This window comes from Triticum urartu, chromosome 3 (genome assembly GCF_003073215.2).
Source record: "Triticum urartu cultivar G1812 chromosome 3, Tu2.1, whole genome shotgun sequence".
Taxonomy (NCBI): domain Eukaryota; kingdom Viridiplantae; phylum Streptophyta; class Magnoliopsida; order Poales; family Poaceae; genus Triticum; species Triticum urartu.
The window spans coordinates 418,215,912-418,226,162 of record NC_053024.1 but is presented as its reverse complement, the minus strand read 5'-3'; positions in this window follow the sequence as shown (position 1 = coordinate 418,226,162).

Here is a 10,251-nt window from a genome sequence, read left to right as displayed (position 1 = left end):
GTCAAGGCACTGGCCGAGCCAATGACAAGCCCAACACAAACATGCATCACCTAGAAGCCAAATAAAAAGCCAAGATTGTGGCGAAGCAGCCTACCTCCCACAAGGTTCTCAGGTCCTAGATGATCAGCTGCTGCGAAGTAGGCACCCACTGGCGGCTTCCTGAACCCGTCATCAAAGTCGAGATCCAGATGGCGACAGGCGATATTGCTCAAGACCATGAGGAGGACGTCGTGGGAAAGCCTCCGAGACTCGAACTCAAAGCACTTGGCTCTTCCCTCCTCGTGCACCTTTAGCTTGTTGATCAGCTCGTTGAAGAAGACTCCCAACTTGGTGCTAGCAACCTCATGCCTCTTGACCGAGAAACTCGGCACATCCATGCCCATCGCCACAGTTTTGGCAGCAAGGCGCATGGCGATGTCGATCAGGCTCCTGATCCAGAGATCGACCTACCTAGACTGGGACGCCAGTTGGTCCTGTACATCTTTTTGGAGACGCTTGGCAGTATCCAGATCCTTGGTCAGTAGCTGCTGCTGAGCTTCAACGGATTCAGGCGAACTCTCCAATTTGCCGATCCTAGCCTTCAGGTCCGTGATGGTACCATTAGCGGTCTAAAGGCTCTGGACTTTGGAGGAGAGCTCTGATTGAACGTCAGCTAGGAGAACTTCTGCCTTCCCTGCTTCTTCTATGATAGCCTCTACCTCCTTGGTGCTCCCAGCAAGGTCCCCAGTCAGCTTAGCCACTTTCTAGTCAAGATCAGCTTTGTCGGAGGATGCGGCAGCCAGATCTTCAGTAAGCTTCTTCAATTGGGTGGCAGAGTCAGTGGCAAGGGAGTCCAGGGCGGCTCCATGCTTGTCTTCCAGCTCCTTGGTAAACTGTCACACGAGAGCCTCTAGATCATCATCCTTGGTGCGAAGGGTGGCGTCAAGCTTCTCCTCCCGGAGAGAGATCTCTCACTCTTTGCGTCCAGAAGTGCCTTGTGGTCTGCCAGACGCGTTTCGCAGGCCGTGACATCCTCCTTTGTCATCAGAAGTGCCTCTTGCTACCTCAGGAGTGCCTTTAACTGTTTGCCATGCCATTCGCGCAGCTCCAAGCATTTTTCCTTCAGCTTGTGCTCCACCCTGCTAGCGGACTCACGCCGATCCTTTAGCGCCTGCCACTTCTGGTCGTGCCAGTCCTGCATCTTCTTGATACCCGTCGCCATCGACTCTAGGAAAGACAAGTCCATTGCGATGGCAACTAAATCATCTTCCTCTCCAACTCCATGGTACAGTGGTGCCAAAAGGCATTGAAGCTCTTCGTCGAGCTCTGCACCTTCCATCATAGACGGGTCGGGGGCTCCGGTCTTGGACTGCGCCAACACCACCGCCAGCTGGTTTAGGGGAGGTGGAGGGGTCTCCATAACGATCCCATGGGAGGAAAGAGGATCCATGGTTTGGAGAGGAATTTCCCCTCGATCACTGGTTCCTCCTTCAGGGTGTTCTCCAAGGAATGCTCCACCACCGTCGAGGCATCTTGAGCACGTTCAGCAGCAAGGCCCTGCTCCTCCATTGCGGCAATCTTGGCGGCCTCATCCGCAGCAACCCTCCCAATGTTGGCCATGTCTTCCACTGTTCTGGCTCTTCGACCTGGAGTACTACGGGGATGAGAAAGGGCGGATAACGGGGAGATAAAATTTTTAGATAAATTGGAATATAAGGAGAGGTAATATGAACAAGAAAGGAAAAAGAGCATGAGTTGGTTACCTGGAGAAGTCTGTCGGGAAGAGGCCTCAGTTTCCCCGGCAGCATCTGTTTCCGGGCCATGGACTTCACCCCCTGCCGTGGCAGTCGCGGCAGCTCCCTACACGGTCTCGTCCGCAGAGAGCCCCGTTGCAGGTTCTTTGGATCGGTCGGCAGAGAGGACATGCCCCTCTAGGGGGGGGCTTGCTCTGCGTCGTCTCTCCGTCCCCTCCGGCCAATGGAGCAGGGAGGCCATCCCCGTCACCTCCAGCGAGAGAGGCTAGCCCCTCACTTCCCGTCCAAGAACTGGGCTGGGGGCTCGGCACAGTATCCTCCGTGACACTTCCCGTCGAGGCCGGGCCCTCCGTAGTTTTCTGTGACCCGACGCGTTGGAGCCTCTTTCGAGGCGGGTAGATGAGGTATTCCGCCAACTCCTCCACCTCCCTGCTAGTAACAACAAGACAAAAGGTCAGTCAGCAAAGGAAATCAGATATACCGAAGCTATTTACAAGGGGGAAAGTCTTCCTTACTCTTCCTCAATGAGCATGGAGTTTAAGTTGAACTCCATGGGAGGGTGAGGGCTCCCTTCCTCTCTTCGAAGGTGGATGGGCAAAGCTCTTCGGTAGATTACACGCCAGACGAGGTGCCGGGCGATCCGATGGAGGTGAGCTCTGTGAAGAGCTCAAGCCGGAGTGGGGGCCGAAATCAACTTCGACATCCGCAGATTGATTGGCGGGGGAAGCCTTGATCCTGGCAAGGTGAGGGGATTGGCGGCATGCCACATCAGTCTTGGAAACCTTGGTGGTGGTCTTCTTCACTCGCTTGGTGGCAGGCGCTGGGTTGGGAGCCACCGCCCCTCCGATTAGCAGCACGCCTATGGGAGCGCTGATCCAGAACTGGTTCAGGGGCTTGCAACCCGGCCGCAAGGCAGTTCGCCTCGAGCTCCGCCACCGCATCGATCTCCTCCTCTTGGAGCTCCGTTGTCGCTGTGGCTAGGGAATCAAGCCTAGCAAATTTATTCCCTGCAAGAACATCCTCGGCAACCCCTTCCATGGCCTGCGCCTCGCTGCCGTCGTGAGAAGAGCTCTCATCCTTTGATTTCCCCTTGCCCTTCCCGGCCTTCGTGGCCCTTGCTATCTTCGCAAGACGGGCAGCTTTGTCCTCCTCAACCCTCCCCATGATATACGCCACCTCCATAGAGGAGGTGCACTTGTACATTCCAGTCTCAACCTTGGTGGCCTTCTCCACATGGCACTGGACCACGTGAGCTCTTCGTCAAGAGTGGGCAGCTGCCAATCGCTTGCCACTCCATGAGCATTGCAGTCCGACTTCCATTTCAGTAACTGGTCTTGGGCTGAATTGATATTCAGAGGGATAATTGTTGCTGGGAGTTTGAACATCTCAAAGGGGCCAAACAACTGGCCGCACAGCCAGGCGTGGCCATAAACTGACAAGTTACTGGCCAACCCTGGGAGCAACCTTATCCTATCCCCAAGATCACCATACAACCATGCAGGTCTGTCCCTCTTCTGCAGCGGTGAGATGAGGCGAAGAAGAAAATCTGCCTGCACATGTTAAATGGTTAGCCCGGCAGCCTTCAAACGGGTAATCCTATTTATTGTTGGGCGCAACCTCTCATTGGTGAGGCCAGGATCGCTCCATTCCTTGCCGCGCTCGAGGCATTCCATCCGTGCTTCACAGAAATCTGGGGCTTCCTCATCCTAAATCCGGCACCAATCCCCTCCCCACTCATCCCACCTCTCGTGCTGCCTACTAGGGAAATAATCCCAGAGCTTCCTCGCTACCTGCAACATCCATCTGATGTTCCCGGAGTGATGACCCTTCTTTTCCATCCGCGGAACAAAGTAATGCCGAAACAGATCCACATTGGGGGCGACTCCGACGAAATTCTCGCATAAGTGGGCAAAAATGGCCATGGTCGCCATTGCATTTGGTGTGAAGTCAAGGAGGTGAAATCCATAAATGGTCATGATCACCTCAAAGAATTCACAGAAAGAGGGATAGAGGCCGCAGATGAAATAAGCACAGAAGAACCGGTATGAGTCTAGCGGATCTTCTTTCCCCTCCGCCAAAACTTTGGGCGCTCCATGCCCTTTTGGGACAGGCCTCCCCCACAGATACCCATACCTTGCTTGAAGAACTGGACCGTCCAGATTCGATGGAAGGAAGATGACGCCTCCCCTCTGCATCTTGTTCAACTCCGCCGCCCTTTTGCTCCCCTCGATGACCGCCTCCTTCGCTGCGGCCGTCTGCTTCCCTTTTTCTGCGGGTTCTTCCCCATTCCCGCTGGCGGCGATGCGGATGGGGGAAGGAATTCGGGGAGAAGGGCAGCTGCGGGCAAGAGAAAGTTGGAGGAGGAGCAGTGGTTTGGCTTGCAGAGGAAGATGATGGAAGAACGAAAGAGGCGAGAGGTGAACCGTGCCGCTCCATGCTTTCCTATCTTTAAGGAGAGAGGCATGGAGCGGAGGCGCGACGCTTCAGAAAGTTACCGTTTTACCTCAACTGCAATAGTCCCACGTCCCCATGACTTGGAGTAATTACGCGAAGTGGACGTTGGATTGACTAGTTATCATGGCAAAACCGGCACAAGCAGCCTTCCCCTGCCACGTGTCAGTGCACTGTTTGAGGCCTAACCCAACATGACGCGCTACACATATGGCTTAGGCCCGGGGGCTTACGTCGGGGAAAACAAACAGGGGCATATATTTTCCCCTGAATCATGCACGGACAGTGAAGACACTAGTGCGAGTACAAGATTATGAATCAAGATACGAAAGACCAGGATCCTCAGAAGGCCGTCATGCAAATCAAGAGGACCAAGACCAAGCCATAGAAGTAAGTAACCACCAGGAGAAAAACCTCCCGTGCCGGGCAGGTGAGCCCGGCAAGGACGGAGTTACCCCCGGAAGAAGACCTCCAAGACTCCTCCCAGTAGGGCCTGCCGGACTCACGAAGACGCAGCCACCTCACTAAGCCACTTCACCACGACGCACGTCGTCGATCAATGAGGTGTCAAGCCGCAAAGTGACTAAGTGGCAGCCATTTGCCACATGGTGACGTCTTTCTACAGGAAATACCAATAGACGACACCCGTCCTACGACGTGTCAAGCGAGCAGGCGCGAAGCTGGCAAAACGGCCCGGCAAGCTTGCCGGGCAATGATACGTCTCGAACGTATCTATACTTTTTTATTGTTCCATTCTATTATATTATCTGTTTTGGATGTTTTATATGCATTAATATGCTATTTTATATTATTTTTGGGACTAACCTATTAATCTAGAGCCCAGTGCCAGTTCCTATTTTTTCCTTGTTTTAGAGTTTCACAGAAAAGGAATACCAAACGGTGTCCAAACGGAATGAAACTTTCGCGATGATTTTTCTTGGACCAGAAGATATCCAGAGGACTTGGAGTGCATGTTAGGAAAGCCATGAGGTGGCCACAAGGATGGAGGGCACGCCCAGGGGGGTAGGGCACGCCCCCCCACCCTTGTGGGCCCCTCGTGACTCCACCGACCTACTTCTTCCTCCTATATATTCTCAAATATCCCAAAACCTATCGGGAGAGCCACGAAAACACTTTTCCACCACCGCCATCTTCTGTACCCGTGAGATCCTATCTAGGGGCCTTTTCTGGCATCCTGCCGGCAGGGCATTCAATCACGGAGGGCTTCTACATCAACACCATTGCCTCTCCGATGATGTGTGAGTAGTTTACAATAGACCTACGGGTCTATAGCTAGTAGCTAGATGGCTTCTTCTCTCTCTTTGATTCTCAATACCATGTTTTCCTCGATGTTCTTGGAGATCTATTCGATGTAATACTCTTTTTGCGGTCTGTTTGCCGAGATCTGATGAATTTTGGATTCATGATCATCTTATCTATGATTATTATTTGAATCTCCTATGAATTCTTATATGCATGATTTGATATCTTTGCGAGTCTCTTCGAACTATCGATTTGGTTTGGCCAACTAGATTGGTTTTTCTTGCAATGGGAGAAGTGCTTTGCTTTGGGTTCAATCATGCGGTGCTCGATCCCAGTGACAGAAGGGGAACCGACACGTATTGTATTGTTGTCATCGAGGATAAGAGGATGGGGTTTTCATCATATTGCTTGAGTTTATCCCGCTACATCATGTCATTTTACTTAATGGGTTACTCTATTCTTGTGAACTTAATACTCTAGATGCAGGTAGGAGTCGGTTGATGTGTGGAGTAATAGTAGTAGATGCAGGCAGGAGTCAGTATACTTGATATGGACGTGATGACATGATCTTTTCCTTAGATATCATCATAACTTTGTGATTTTCTATCAATTACTCGGCAGTAATTTGTTTACCCACCGTAATAATTACTATCTTGAGAGAAGCCTCTAGTGAAACCTATGGCCCCCGGGTCTACTTTCCATCATATAAGTTTCTGATCTACACTTTTAGTTTCCTATTTACTTCCTTTGCAGTCTTTTACTTTCCGTTTGCAAGTAACCGTGAAGGGATTGACAACCCCTTTATCGCGTTGGGTGCAAGTTGGTGTTTGTTTGTGCAGGTATTCGATGACTTGCGCGTTATCTCCTACTTGATTGTTACCTTGGTTCTCAAAACTAAGGGAAATACTTACTCTACTTTGCTGCTTCACCCTTTCCTCTTCAAGGGAAAAACCAACTCAAGCTCAAGAAGTAGCTGGAAGAATTTATGGCGCCATTGCCGGGGAGATTTATGCCAAGTCAAGTCAAGATTTGTCTGCCATAAACTTGCCAATTTCTGGCACCGTTGCCAGGGAGATCTATGCTAAGACAAGACATACCAAGTACCCATCATAAACTCTCATATCTTGCATTACATTGTTTGCCATTTGCCTCCCGTTTTCCTCTCCCCCACTTCTAAAACGATTTTCAAAAATATTTGCCTTTTCTTCGCCCCTCTTCTGTTAGTCTTCTTCATTTGCCTTTTTGGTTGCTCGTCTGCTAGATTTGTTTGCTGCCACCATGTCTGAAATGGGGGAGGTTATCGCTGAAAAAGATAGTAGTAATGAGGAGGGAAACTTTGATGCTAATTCTAATCCTCATGAAGAATCTACTATCTTGCATGCAAAAAAAACCCGCATTGGTAGCAAAAATATTATTGGAAAAGGGGTTATTCAAGATTTCTTTACTTGTGCCGGTGCGCTTCCCACTTTGGGTGGGTCTATTCTCCATAAAACTAGTAGTCTCGCGGATGCTATATCTTTGCTCATAGTTTAACTTGAATTCTTTTTGTTCATATGCATCGATCCATTCAAAGGATTTTTTGAGAGTTTTCTAATATTGAGAATTCTTCTGTTAAGTGTGCCACCACTATATTCCTAGCACATGAGTTTAGATTTATTATGAAAGTAGCTAGTGAAATTTTTGCGCATTATAAAGTAGATGGTGGTCGTCCTCCCATAGAAGGAATTCTCTTTCATCAAGAGGACATAATGCGTTTGCGATCTTTAGATCATGCTGCTTATAATGAAAATTTAAGAAAGAGGGTCCCTACCAATGTTTTAGTTAATAAGATTTCCGAGCTTAATGATAATTTTGCTATACAAAACAATGGATTGAGCTTTCCTCTTGGTCACAAGCTCTTGACTTTTTGTCAAAAGAATGCCTATAATGATGAGTTGGTCATACAATATGAAGGGCCGAAGGAGGAACCAATTCCTGCCGAAATCAATCTTGGGGATTCTTATCCTATTAAATTAAGCCCTTTTGATTACTTTTGCTTGCCTCAAAGAAAACTTGCTGCTTAACAAAGAGAATATGAGATGAGTTTTTGAGATTTGCCTTATCATTATTACGATTACATCTAGATCTATTCGTGCTTTATGGCTAGCTAAGGGCGTTAAACAATAGCACTTGTTGTGAGGCAACCCAATTTTATTTTTTTGTTTTCACTTTTTAGGTTCCGTTTTGTAATAAATAATTCATCTAGCCTCTTGTTAGATGTGGTTTTGTGTTTAATTAGTGTTTGTGCCAAGTAAGACCTTTGGGATAGGTTATGGTGGTAGTTGATTTGATCTTGCTGAAAATCAGAAACTTTTGCGCTCAGGAAAACAATTCTCGTTTTTAGCAGATGCATGATAAAACACTGGTTCTTTTTGTAGAAGATTAATAAACAAATTTATTAGGTCTTCCTAATTTTTCAGAATTTTTGGAGTTACATAAGTATTCTAAATATCCAGATTGCTACACATTGTTCTGTTTTTGACAAATTCTATTTTCTATGTGTTGTTTGCTTATTTTGACGAATCTATGGCTCATATCGGGGGATATGAACCATGGAAAATTTAGAATACAGTAGATATTACACCAATATAAATAAAGAATAAGTTCACAACAGTACCAAAAGTGGTGATTTATTTTCTTATACTAACGGAGCTTATCAGATTTTCTGTTGAGTATTGTGTTGTGAAGTTTTCAAGTTTTGGGTAAGGATTTAATGGACTATGGAATAAAGAGTTGAAAGAGCCTAAGCTTGGGGATGCCCAAGGCACCCCAAGGTAATATTCAAGGACAACCAAGGGCCTAAGCTTGGGGATGCCCCGGAAGGCATCCCCTCTTTCGTCTTCGTCTATTGGTTACTTTACTTGAGGCTATATTTTTATTCACCACATGATATGTGTTTTCCTTGGAGCGTCTTGTATGATTTGAGTCTTTGCTTTTTAGTTCACCACAATCATCCTTGCTGTACACACCTTTTGAGAGAGACATGCATGAATCGTGATTTATTAGAATACTCTATGTGCTTCACTTATATCTTGTGAGCTAGGCAATTTTGCTCTACTGCTTCACTTATATCTTTTTAGAGCACGGCGGTGGTTTTATTTTATAGAAATTGGTGAACTCTCGTACTTCACTTATATTATTTTGAGAGTCTCTAAACATCATGGTAATTTGCTTTGGTTATAAAATTAGTCCTAATATGATAGGCATCCAAGAGGGATATAATAAAAACTTTCATATAAAGTGCATTTAATACTATGAGAAGTTTGATTCCTTATGATTGTTTTGAGATATGAAGATGGTGATATTAGAGTCATGCTAGTAATTAGTTGGGAATTTGAGAAATACTTGTGCTAAGGTTTGTGAGTCCCGTAGCACGCACGTATGGTGAACCGTTCTGTAACGAAGTTGGAGCATGAGACATTTTTTGATTGTCTTCCTTATTAGTGGCAGTCGGGCACGAGCAATGGTTTTTTCCTACCAATCTATCCCCCTAGGAGCATGCGCGTAGTACTTTGTTTCGATGACTAATATATTTTTGCAATAAGTATGTGAGTTCTTTATGACTAATGTTGAGTCCATGGATTATATGCACTCTCACCCTTCCGCCATTGTTAGCCTATCTTGTACCGTGCAATTTTCTCCGGTACCATAAACCCTCCATATACCTTCCTCAAAACAGTCACCATACCTACCTATTATGGCATTTCCATAGCCATTCTGAGATATATTTCCATGCAACTTTCCACCGTTCCGTTTATTATGACACGCATCATCATTGTCATATTACTTTGCATGATCATGTAGTTGACATCGTATTTGTGGCAAAGCCATAGTTCAGTATTTTTTATACATGCCGCTCTTGATTCATTGCACATCCCGGTACACCGCCGGAGGCATTCATATAGAGTCATATCTTGTTCTAGTATCGAGTTGTATTTTTTGAGTTGTAAGTAAATAGAAGTATGATGATCTTCCTTTTTATAGCATTGTCCCATGTGAGGAAATAAAAGAACAAAGAAAAAGGAAAAAAGAAAGAAAAAAAGGAAAAAAAGAAAGGACGAAAAAGAGAGAAGGGGCAATGTTACTATCCTTTTCCATACTTGTGCTTCAAAGCAGCAACTTGATCTTTATGATAGAGAGTCTCCTATGTTATCACTTTCATATACTAGTGGGAAAATTTTCATTACAGAACTTGGCTTTTATATTCCAAGGATGGGCTTCCTCAAAATGCCCTAGGTCCTCATGAGCAAGCCAGTTGGATGCACACCCACTTAGTTTTCTTTTTGAGATTTCATAAACTTATAGCTCTAGTACATCTATTGCATGGAAATATCTACTCACTCACATTGATACCTAGTAATGGGCATTTCCATAGCCCGTTGGTATGCCTAGTTGATCTGAGACTATCTCCCTCTTTTTCTCTTCCCCACAACCACCTTCTATTCCACCTAGTTGCAAAGGTTTGAGAACATAAAAAGTATGAAACAATTTCTTGGCTTGTCATCGGGATTGTGCATGATTTGAATATTTTGTGTGATGAAGATGGAGCATAGCCAGACTATATGATTTTGTCGGGATAAGCTTTCTCTGGCCATGTTATTTTGAGAAGACATAATTATTTTGTTAGTATGCTTGAAGTATTATTGTTTTTATGTCAATATTAAACTTTTCTTTTGAATCATACGGATCTGAACATTCATGCCACAATACGGAAAATTATATGGATAAATATGTTAGGTAGCATTCCACTTCAAAATTCTATTTT